This window comes from Etheostoma cragini, chromosome 22, assembly GCF_013103735.1.
Source record: "Etheostoma cragini isolate CJK2018 chromosome 22, CSU_Ecrag_1.0, whole genome shotgun sequence".
In the NCBI taxonomy this organism is placed as follows: domain Eukaryota; kingdom Metazoa; phylum Chordata; class Actinopteri; order Perciformes; family Percidae; genus Etheostoma; species Etheostoma cragini.
Genome location: NC_048428.1, coordinates 2,100,730 through 2,113,643, shown reverse-complemented (window position 1 = coordinate 2,113,643; position 12,914 = coordinate 2,100,730). Strand labels below are relative to the sequence as shown.

The 12,914-nt window shown below is 37.3% G+C and overlaps 1 long non-coding RNA gene across 1 annotated transcript; it reads left to right on the top strand.

The window, feature by feature from the left end:
• Positions 1-4,572: 4,572 nt before the first annotated feature.
• Positions 4,573-12,328, top strand: LOC117937923. The gene is made up of 3 exons (XR_004655284.1): positions 4,573-4,583; positions 7,781-7,783; positions 12,169-12,328. It is a non-coding gene; the product is annotated as an uncharacterized LOC117937923 (long non-coding RNA).
• Positions 12,329-12,914: the final 586 nt, after the last annotated feature.

Genomic DNA, 12,914 nt, shown 5'->3' with positions numbered 1-12,914 from the left:
ACTGTCTCCATCCAGTGGAGGGAAGGACAAATTACAGGCACAAAGACATTTAACTTGGGGTGAACCAACGGCAAATACACTATTTTCTAGAATTACACTGAAATAGTATGTTCAGGGTTTTACCTCTCCCAAGATAGTTTTCTGCAAACACAATATGAGTATGTACAGGCAGGAACTAGAGGGGCAGGGATCGAAGTACCAACCTTCTGATTGGCAGGCGACTTACTGTGACCCCTGAGCCATAGCTGCCCAGATGTGGAAGCCTATTTTGTAGTTCTCAAGTCCTCATCATGACATTATACTTGTTTCAAACTGGTTTCTATTCAGGTTTTATCTGTATTAGTGTCATCTTAAACCCAGTTTCCATGATCACTTTGATGACAAAAAGTATCAACAACTTTCCAGGTGGTCATGGGCACATGAAGACATTCTTTGAAACAAGAAAACTAGTGGTAAAATCATTTACTTTTTCCTCAGATTCCAATTCGGAAAAGTGAAATTCAGTACACCTGGAGTGTCATAACTTTATTTCAATGCCATCCTTTGACTTGAGTACTATAACCATGGTTGCTTTTATTTCTCTGATAATGGGAATAGTTTGTCCAGCATGTCTTAATCAGGCAGAGGGCCTACCACAGTACACCTGGCTTTATTATTCCACCGGAATATCTAGAGGAAGTCATACTCATACATGGATACAGGGCTTTCAGAGTTTCAAGCCCTAGACCGGCCCACTTTGCTTCATGACGGACTACATTCAAATGTGTTATATATAACCTTAGGGTCTGAAATAGAAATAGAGCATGTTCTACAACCTTGTTATTCACTGTATTTTTATAATATGTGCAGATAATTGTTCACAGACATCCAAACACTAAAATAAAACAAAAGAATTAATACAAATATAAAATAAAAAAGACATTGACTAAAGTATTGCACTATCAAATGACATCATCTATTTTTTCCTTTGTATAATATTTCACATTACATTCATCCCTGGGCTTTGTACATACACAGGGAAGTGTCAGTATATCTATACTGATGTTGAGGCTGGGATTCCCATCCTGTCTGCATAGACGGACATTTTTATATATGCTTCTATGAAGTATATCTACCTAAATCATCACTGGAAATCAGTCGTAGAGGCACATCAGAGTCGTTCAGCTTTGCAATAACTAATAACTTAAATATCAGGATTGTTGCAAACACTTGTTGCCAGTCAAATAAATTGTGAAAAACACTATGTTGGAAATATCAACTATGCATCGGAGAAGTAATTTCTAGGTGGTGGGATGATTGCGTAATCACCAGATATCATTTATTTGTGTGTCATGGAGCCTATTTCCTCAACTCCCAATATATATTTTCCTTGCTGAGAGGAAGGTTCCTTTCATTATCTTTCATACATTTTGGGGTGTCATCTTCAATTTTATAGCATTTGAAAAAAAAAATTTAAGTGTTTTTGAAATAGTATTGATTAAAAGTTGACATATTCCAGTCTGTGATTATTCATCAACATCCATTCCTTTAGTTTAGTCTAAATACTTCCTTATTTCTGCTTTTCTTACTCAAACATTAGATATAATTTCCTATAAATGACATTTAGTGACCATAAATTCCAAAAATAACTTTAAAACTAAAGTTAATAAGCTAGTGTTACGTAGTGTTAAAAATGTCAAAAACGTGTCAAAGGTGTTAAAAAATGTGGCTGAAACGTAAGAACAAGTTAAAAACATTGATAAAAAGCGTCATAAAAAGTGTTGATTTTCCACTTTTGACGGGAAGACAACACAAGGGTTAAAGTGACTATATGCAACTTTTTAATGTTTCTAAAACTGTGTATCGTTCCATCTGATGATCATAAGTTACCTGTCCAATTTAGTCATGAAATGATCTGCAGCAGGTAGACGGCGCTACAGAGCACACATTCTGAAGGGTCACCGATTTCTTTGTAACACCAAAAAGCCTGCGTTAGTGTAGCCAGTCAGCTGAGCCAGGTAAAAGGTAGCATGAGATTTCTTTATACAGGTCTAATTGTATTTTTTTGCGCAATCAATTTTTTTGTTGTTACATGTTTTAGAAACAAACAGTTACAAACAATACACTGAGATGAGGAATGCATACCAGGGCCAACAAGAGGCAAAAAAAAGAAGAAATAATAATAATTCAACAGAGGAAAGACGGAAGGGAGGGTGGGAGACAAAACAACACACGCAAAAAAAGACACAGACACACACACACACACACACACACACAGACACAAGACAAGGGACCAAAATTGCATTGTTATGTTATTTTAGAAGTTATGTGCTGTAGTGGTGGCTGATACTGGGGCAGGAACATCACAGAAAAGAAGGAAATTAAACAAAGAACTGAAAGGGAAAGTCAAAGACAACGGGCGAGATCAGAGTCACACTTGGTCGGCCTTCACCAGATAGACAGTTACGGGATTGTAAATGATTGAAAACCCACCCTTGATTGGCCCTTAAGTATGTAATATGTCTGTTTCATTGTAGTCAGTGGCCAAAATTAAATTGTCCTCTTTCCATTTAGTGCAGATGTTTTAGTCCTTTTACTCTGCGTTATGTTGGCCTACTATTTTCCTTTCCCTTGTCCCTCTGTACTTGTGTAAAGGTCCTTGGGTTACATGAAATGCTCCAAAATAATCGAATATGTTACATAGGTTATTGCTTTTGCTTGTGACAGTGATTCCCGGTTAGCTCTTGAGACACCCAAAGAAGACTAAGTTACCGTGTGCTACTCTTGAAATGATGCATCTATAACTTTTTCTGTTATTGTAAATGAATGATTTCCTGTCTGAGCAAACACTAAACACTAACTCAGCAATAAACAGTGGGAAATACAGTATCATAAAGAAAAGAAAAGGAATCAACACAAAACATCACACATGGAAGTACAACATTGTGTCAAAAATATTGTGTGCATCGTTATAGTAAAAGAACCTAATGACAAATGTAAAAGAATGTTAAAGTTCTCCCTTATCCTCAATGCAACTTCCCCCTTGTGCTTCTTTTTTTAGTCTCTAACTCCTGGGGAAGGGAATTGCTTGCTTTACATTAGCGAGCGTCCTTCCCCTCCGGTGCTAACAGCAGTCATGTGTTTTCACTCCACGGGGCTGCTGAGAGGATGGCGTTGCTGGAAACAGCAGAAATGGCTCTGCCAACTGGGAACTCCAGTAGAGCGTCTTCATTTAATTTTTTTTATTTCGTCTGTGCGCCTCGTTTTTTTGCCGTCAGCTTTTTTGCTTCACATAACATGAAAGCTCTAGTTCTGTTAAAGTATGCCACCCGCTACAGCACAGTGTGTCATCTGAGAACAGTATCAAAGTAAGCTGAGGACAATTATATCCTTGCAGCAGCAACATAATGCATGCACATTTACATGATTATAGCCCACTGTAAATATCCATTAAAGCATTAAGTGACAGGTAGAATTGCTAAGCTAGGAATTAAACTAGCGACGTTAGAAAGGCGTGAGAAACACCAGTGTTATCTCTCATGTATCGAGATGTAAACCGCCCAGACAGAGCTCTACCGGCTGGCGAGTTGCCATCCGAGTTGTTTTCAAACGGTACCTGTACAGTAAATAGAGCTGTGTGTTCACATGGGAAACCAAGCCTTTGTCTTTGCCTGTTACACCCTGTTAGCTTCATCCTAGAAGCCGGCAATGAAAATGATCCTGGAAGTGAGGAGAATGGTTGAATAAGCTGCAATGAAGAGAACTGATTGTGTACATGTCTGTTGGTCTGGTGTTGGGGAGATTCAACGGTGCGTTCAGAGACTGTCAGGAGCAAAGGGTGCAAATGTGACATCTGGGTTATATTGGTGGAAGCCTACAGGTAGAGCTCCTCGGGCCCGAGGCTCTATAAAAGCTCCTTTTTAACCCTCATGTGGTCATCGGGTCAAATTGACCCGTTTTCAAAAAGTTTCTATATCAGAAATGTGGGTTTCTTTCAACCAGATTTTAAAACAAAAAAACGTGGATGGTTCCATAGGAGTTAAATAGATGATCAGTTCACTACTTTCTTTGAATTTGGGCGTTTTAGAATGTTATGTTGAACAATGTAGGAAGAAAATGTCAAAAAGCACAGAAAAACATTGCATAAACGTCCGGAAAAGTGACAAAAATGTTGGGGAAATCTTCAAAATTGCCAGGAAAAGTGGTAAAAACATGGGAATGTTTTTTAAACGTCAAAAAAGCGCAGGAAGACATCGACAGAAACTTCAAAAAAAGGGACAAAAGTGTTGAAAAAGGCGACCAAAACGTTGAATTTTGTTTTTACATACTGTACAAAACGGCAAAGACAACACAAGGGTTTAAAGTTAGCACACTTCTGCACATGTGCATGAAAGTCTTGTGTTTGAGTTATTATATTTATTGTACTTATCTTTGGTTATTTTTTGTCTCCGTTTGTTGTTAAGCAGCCATTGCTGAGGTGATTTAATATGAGTGGGATGCTTTTTCTTTTATTGTAAACCATTTCTTATTAAGGCTGGGCAATTTATCAATATTATATCAACATCGATAAATGAGGCTAGATATTGTCTTAAAGTTTGGATATTGTAATATGACACAATACAGTAATGTGATGTAATTCTCTGAACTTAAAAGACCTGCTAGTCATTTTATCATTAGCCTTTACCCACTTAGTCATTGTATCCACATTACTGATAATTATTTATCAAAACTTTCAAGCCAACCCTACAACATCATAGCGATATTGAGATGTTTGGTAAAAATATCGTAATATTTGATTTTCTCCATATTCTACGTCTTTTATGTTTAATTTTTCCAAGGCGGACCTGCCAGACCCTGGGCATTAATAACCCAAATGGAAAGTACTCCTTAACTCCTTAACCCTTGTGTTGTCTTCCCATCAAAATGGAAAATCAACACTTTTGTTGACGCTTTTTAGCGACGTTTTTAACTTTTTCTTACGTTTTTGTTTCTTTTTTCATCACTTTTGATGCTTTTTTTCAATGTTTGTCATTTTTCTGACATTTTCAACACTATTTACTTTAGTTTTACAGTTATTTTTGGAATTTATGGTCAAATAATTATACCTAATGTTTGAGTTAGAAAAGCAGAAATTAGCAATTTTAATTTAGAATTTAGGAATTTAGACTTAAATTAAAGGAATGGATGTTGATGGATAATCACAGACTGGAATATGTCAACTTTTACTCAGTACTATTTCAAAAACACTTAAAATTGAATAAGACACCCCAAAATGAAGGAAAAAAGAGATTTGTACTTGCCAAAGAGCGTTGTGTGGGATCAATCATGTTATTTTAGTTAGTTAAAAAGAAAATGAATATGGGAAAACTGATCAATTTGACCAGAGGACAACATGAGGGTTAACTGCAGATGTTGTGTTATTATGTCTTAGTATCAGTTGATGATGATTGAACGTGAACATCATTTGTAAAGGGAGCAAAACTTAACATCAAATCAAAATCAAAGTGTAAAATCATTATGAAATGATACAAATTGTTCATAATAATGTCTGCTGTCAAGTATGGGGCAGATAATAACGAATGTATAAGCACTAACCAATATAGGATTCCAAACAATAACCTTCTTTTACACAAATTGCTAATAGTTTGTGATATTCGGCCACCCTTTACCGTCTAATTTTAATGCCTTTTTTCGCCATTTTCACAAACTTTTCCTACAGTTTTTACCTAAAAATATTTCTTCAAACGGCAAGAAGGCTCTCAGGAAGTGTCGTGGAAGATTACAGCTTACTGCGTCTGAAAAGATGCACGCTAATACTGTTTATTCACACAAAAGTATCGTATACATATTGAATATGTAGGGCAGAGAATTCAATTTTGGACACAAGCCAAATTTTCCAAGCGATTTGCAATAAAAAATAAAAATTCAAAACGATTCCAAGTTGGAACCGGTTCTCGATGCCCAATCCTTATATATAATCCTGCATTAGTGAAACCTATGAGGTTGATTGGAACCGATCCCTCCCAGCAGAGGCCACTCACAGTACAGTCTCAAATCCCAGGAGTCTTCTGTCCCTTAAGGAGGACCTCATCTCTGTCAAATTACTTTCCCTGCTTGCAATTTGACACCAACAACCTGGTCCCTTATTGCATTGCTCAGTTGCTAGCTGTATCCCCCGGGGAAATCAGCTCCCAATTTGAGCAGGTCTGTGCAATATAGACTGCCATTGATTGTCTGTTTATTGGCTGGAGGTTGTCATTCAGGTTGGTCCCATTTGTTGGGGACAATTTTAAGCAGATGGTGTGTCCGAAAGGGACGGAGCTCAATATTTATTCATCCCAGGGGGAGAACTGCTGCCTCATGGCCAAACCACGTGGTTACTATCGAGCAAAGAAGTTTGAAAAAGCATAAATCAAATCAAATCCAGCTTTAGTGTCATTGCATGAACACAGTGTATTAAAACAATGAAATTCAAGATGCTGCTCCAGATCAGTGCTTTAAAAACACACACACACACACACTCCTGACTGACCCCCCCCCCCCCCCCCCCCCCCCCCTTCTGTTTAGGCAGCGGGAGTTGGAGAGCTCTTCCAGGGAGGGCGGAGGTCAGCCTTTGGTAGAGCTGGGCGATATGGGAAAAAAAATCAAATATCACAATATTTTTGACAAAATACCTCAGTTTTGATATTGTGGTGATATTGTAGTTTGTAGTGTCAGTATTGATGCTTTCCCAAAATGTTTTGTAAAGAGGGAAATACATCTCAGTACTACTGACAAATTTTGTGACGTGTCATGACCCACAACTGGAATAACCAGTGTTCCCTCAGCCTGCCTATCGCCCCCCAGTGGCTAGAAATGGTGATGGGTGTAAACCAAGCCCTGGGTATCCTGCTTTGCTTTTGAGAAATTGAACAAACCCCCCCCCTTTTCTCCTCCTCAATGGCTACAGACACAGAAAAGGCACACACTAAGGAAAGCTCATTGTGGGACTGGCTCTAGTGGCTGGAATTCTGCACCAAGGCTGAATTTTGGGAAAGAGACTTCCGATACAGTATTAGAGGACCACTAAGGTCTATATAAAAGAGACTTCAGATACAGTATTAGGGGACCACTAAGACCTATATAAAAGAGACTTCAGATACAGTATTAGGGGACCACTAAGACCTATATAAAAGAGACTTCAGATACAGTATTAGGGGACCACTAAGACCCATATAAAAGAGACTTCAGATACAGTATTAGGGGACCACTAAGACCCATATAAAAGAGACTTCAGATACAGTATTAGGGACAGTTGTAGTCAGGAAGCGTGTCTATAAGGGTCAGGAAAGGTACTCTACATGCTTGAAATGCCAAAAATAGTTAATTGAAGATGCCAAAATTAACAACATATGCCAGTGGAACGTTCCGTGTATAATACTTTGTTAAAGAATTTTGGGAAATAGGCCTGTCCCACCTTAAATATTCCATATAAATGCACTGAAAAGCTGGATGCTGGAGTTTTCCACCAATGCAACATTTGTTTAAGTCTATGGTTTAAGAGAAAACTCTGCACACACATTTAATCCACACGTGTCTGGTGATCTATGCACTCACATCCAACAACCTGTAAATAAAAACCAAAAATTAAAGCTGCAAGCAGCGATGAGCGGACCCTCGCTCCCCGAATACGCGGCCGAGTATTTCTGTTATGTACTGTATTTATATGTATATCTACTTACTTCCTTTGCCGACTATGTGGCACTAGAGAATACACACAATTTCCAGATTGTGTACATTTCAGGTAACCTACTTCCTGTAGCCAGTAGGTGGCGTTTTATTATTGACTTCAACATGCTCTCATGCCTGTTCTATGATAAAGCATAAAATAATTTGGGGCATATTGTACAGTGTACACAAATATATTTTTTAGACTTAAAAAAGCAAATTTCACAAGATAAGTAACTGACGTTATAAATGGATATGTAGAATACTGACACCTATAAATAGGCTTGTATTTATTTGTAGATCTGTTTCACATTTGTTCAAATAATGTGGTATTTGTTTGTGGATTGGACAACGCATTTTTTAATTCATCACAGATCTTCATACACATCCTGTTTTTATTTGTGGTCAAGTCGTAGGGTTCAAAATTTGCACCATCCACAAGCAAAATGCTGGTAAAATATGCAAGTGGCTGGTAGAGATGTTTCAATCTGATATGAGATTAGATATTGTCTTAAATCTTTGGATATCGTCATATCATAATATGGCAAAAGAGGTGTCTTTCCATGGTTTTAAAGGCTGCATTTCACTAAAGTGATGTCATTTCCTGAATTTACCATTCTGTTGTAGCCCAGCCCTACTCATCCATAAAAAAAAAACTCAATTATAATCTATTGAGTGGCTATTGTAAAATTTAAATATTCACTAGGAATTTGGCTGGTGGATGAAAAAGTTTATTTTGAACATTTCTCTCCACACTCCGCCTATACTACCGCCTACTGTACAGTTTGTCCTTGTGTGTACTCTGTGAGTCCTTTAACGATGCCACATACTGTGTGTATAGTAAGTAATCAGACTGTAATTTGCCGGCTGCATCTAAAGCGTTACCTAAAACAATTATACTGCTAATAAAGCACATTATTGCACCCTATATAAAGCACTGTAAGCATTTCACCCATTTGCACACTGTGTTTGTGTTTCTCGTATTCTTCATTTAAAGAGTGCAGCTTAGATTATGTTGCGGTTTTGTTCTTCTATCCTTTACATTAATGTGGGATCATGAAAAGTACACACTGGACAGACATTGTGAGGTAATGGTGTGTAAAAAGTCGGGAGCTGTGAACAATATTCTCTGAGAACAGAATATAATTGTGCTTGTCATGCATGTCTCGTGATGTGTTGCATCATTTAGGCTGATGCATGAGGCTCTTTAAATATTATACGTGGAGATTTTTCAGTTTCTTTAATGCAGGAAATGTGCTGCACATGTGTATTCAACCATGCTTATGAAAACCAAATGAACATTCCTTACGTTTTAGTTCTTTTTATCTTTAACCGGCAGACTAAATTAACAGTTTTGTTACCATCAGGCACGGAAAAATACCTTGTCTGAGGTTAATAGAGGTCACATTTGGTGTCAGGAACATATATTTGCAGCAGCAAATTACAGAGAAGGTGCACAAAAAAGAAAGTGAGAAGTAACAAAGAGAATACAAAGAGATGGTTTATAATGTCAGACAACAGCATAAAGGTTGTGAATGGATTTCTTTTCCTCTCTGATTGCCACATGGGAACAAATGAGCGAGCTGCCAATCTGCTGAACTGATTTCAGGGGGCCTCAGGTTGCTGATTAATGAAATGTGGGAGGACAAAAAAGACGGCTGTGAGCCGTGCCACAGCCTACCCACAATCCCTCACTGCTTTTTCTGATTGGGCTAATCACCCCATTGTCCCACAGCATTTGGAGTCTGCGATTTTAACGGCAAAATAGAGAAGCCTTGCGGAAGTGATCGCACAGAAAACTGCATTTCCTTGGTTTCTTTTTTTCTTTTTGATCCTACCCTATCTTCTCTTTCGCCCATATCAAATATTGCACCATTACCTCCAGTTTTCCCATAACGCCTCACGTGTCATCCATCTAGCTCACTTTAATGGAAGCCTCGTAATTATTTAGATGATTATGTGTTGCAAGCCATTTAGCATGTTCAATGACACATGCTTAATTTATTTTCTGCGGCAGCTTCTCATAGAGACGGGTGTTGGTGGTGGTGATGGTGGTGGTGATGGTAGTGAAGCAAATCAGTGCTAAAATTGTTTGATAAATTGCAGCTGTTGATATAATATGCCATGCCACATCAAAGAGCTAATGTGATACAAATAAGGTGTGCTTTGTGTAGCATTGCAAGGCAACGTTTGCTTGGGCTAATGGCGTGTGTCTCGGTTGACCAGTGAACCCACGGAACACACCGCACCATTGAGCAAGCCATTAGGACGTGGTAATGGGCGAAGCTGCCGGATGCTGAATGCAGACTCGTTACCTTCGGAGGTTTTTTAAAACTCCGGCTGAAGGGAAAACAGGGAAAATGCACTTGATTTTCCGATTACTTCTTTATTTGAAGAAGTATTTGTCATTCCACAGGCAAGAAAAAACATTTTAGGGCAGTCACGGTTGTCTGTAGAACTCTATGTATATTTATTTTTTGGCAGCAAGATAATTGTAATTTGAGGATAACATGGAGACCTGTCTTAAAAAGACATCAAGGCTTTGAATTCATTTTATGTCTACTTACTTCTTATGTATTGCTGCAGTAGGACCAGGTAACCACTAGAGAGTAGTATAACCTAACTGAAGAATTAAAGAAGGCACTGTTTCTTTCTAGTATCTTTCTAGTTTCTTTTTTTGTCTTAAAATATACAAAACGGGATGTTTTTGACAGACTTGATGGCTTTAACATCTACCATAATCTGTTTATTCTGTGAATTTAATAGTGTGAAACGTGATTAAAAACTAAATAAGATGAATGAGTATAAAAAAGTAAAAAATACACATGTAAATAGTTTTTTCCTTTTTAAAGGTTTGCATGAAAATGTTAAATGCTTTTATTTTAAGCCCCGCTCCACTCAAATTTTCTTTCTATTGTTACTTTATCTTTATATTTACTTTGATCGTTGACCTTTGCAGAATGAAATATGTGCAGCATTTGACAGTAGAAAGCTGTTTTCATATTCATAAAGCAGTGCTGTAATCAAGACCACCTTTGTCCAGTCCATAACAAGTCCAAGACCTGGACTAGTCAAGACCGAGACACAAAAAAGAAAACCTCTTCAACACCTTACTTCCAAGAGACAGTATCTTCTATTTTAAGGGGAGACACAACAAGCAAAACCAGAATTTTTTAGATTTTGAGTTTTTGGGCTGTTTTACTTCCATAGCTTTCAGACTATTGGAAAAAAACATTAAAAATACACATTTTGATGTATATTTTACCCCTCTTTGCCTATTTGCGCCTTGTAGAGTTCTCCTCAATTCACTAAAAGTTAACATTGGATAATGTTATGCATGGATTTTCATAATCTTTCAGTTTAACCAGAAACAGCTCTGAAGTTGTCTGCGCTAAACCCACCAGACTCCATTTAAAAAAACTATACTTTAAGCGTGTATAGAGCCAACATACTTTCACATGAAAATCAGTGATCTTTGGGTTTATTTCAACCAAAACTAGAGTTGTGATGGTTGGAAAAGTGGAAAGACGACCCAAAGTGACAAGAAATTAATAAAAAAGAAAAGATTACCCTTTTTTACAGTTTTGTTTTTTCTGTCGACTTTGAGCGAGGTGTATTTTATTATGCTAAAATGATACATGGAGTCTGGTGGGTTTAGTGAATGCAATTTCCAACTTTCCATAATGTTGTCAGACACTTAGAAATAATAATCTGAGCCTGTCCGCGGCAAAACGAGCACTTTTGTGAAGAGAAATACAAGCTGGACAATTGCCCTATTAACTTCCATTGTAGCTTGTTTTGCCACTGACTGCAGCAATCTCACGTAATATTGGACAAATTTCAAAGATTGCTCTTCACATCAGTCATGTAAACACAAAAACATAGGAATCCAGGAAATGGTAGTTACCTTTTAAGATGATCATTTACCATTATTATACGTAATTATCAAAAAGCAAGTGCAGAGTTACAACCCTGTTGGCTCAAATTAGGCCACATTATTTATTTTAAGGAAAGCAATTTCACTTAAGTCTCACAGTGTGCTTCACATTTTAGATGAGTCTTTGTATTATGGTATAACTGTAACAATGTTGTTTTTGAAAGAGGAAGTTACTTTAGATAATAAAAACATATGTTGCGGGACTCGGTTGAGAAGTCCGAGACCAAGTCCGAGTGCAAATAGCAAAAAGTCCAAGACAAGAATAAAACTTCACACTGGATTGAAGTAATCCGGTCCTAATGGAGGAGTTTGTGTGAGCTCACCTTAAATCCGAGTTTACAACGTGTCCGACCAGTGTTTTGTGATAACACGGTTGGAAGCCAATCGGGGTCCAGAATGCAACTTACACAAGTGTGATGTGGAAATTTGGCACTTCCAGTCCAACAACAATGATACAGTATGCATGCACACTAATATTCCACTATCATTCCCACTATGACAGTATTCAGCATTTTACACAAGTCATGTACATTTTTAATATTCAGAACAAGGCCTTTTTCCGAATATAGCATTTTCCGTTTAAGACGTGATATTCCGGTATTATTCAGGTTTTAGAGGCATTCTTTGGACATGTCTACAGTGCATTGAGAATATGCGTCTCAATCTGTGTTTCACCACAGTTAATGCCCATTTACAGCTTATGGTCAGCTCTGTGCATTGATATGGTTGCTGTACTCAAACCAACCAATCTGCGCTTTTTGGCTGTAAAATTTAATAAAACCCAAATTCATTGAAAGTAGTGAACAGATCATTTATTTTACTTGTGAAGGGCGTTCTAGGGATCCATCCACGTTAATTACATTTTTTTATTCACTGTAACAAATTTAACGTAAAATTTACAGCAACATACTGGCAACAATTTTACTGTTTTCACAAGTTACTGTGAATTCTTTTTACAGTAAAGGTACTGTACTTCCCTTTACAGTATTTTATGTTTTCACTGTAAAAAACAAAACACTTAAATACAACATAAGATAAAAAAGTAAAAATACAGTAGTTTACTTTACTATTTACAGTACTATAGTGGCTATATTGTGATTTTACAGTAATGCGCTGACTACTGTGATTTCAACGGTAATACTTTGACAAGGTTTTGACGTGAATTTTACAACATTGTACTGTAAAGTCATATACAGTAGCGTTACTGTGAAATCTAAAGGAAATAACTGGAGATTTCAGACATTATTTACAGTGTTTGGTAGAAAGAAAATATGTGATAAAGACACTTCAA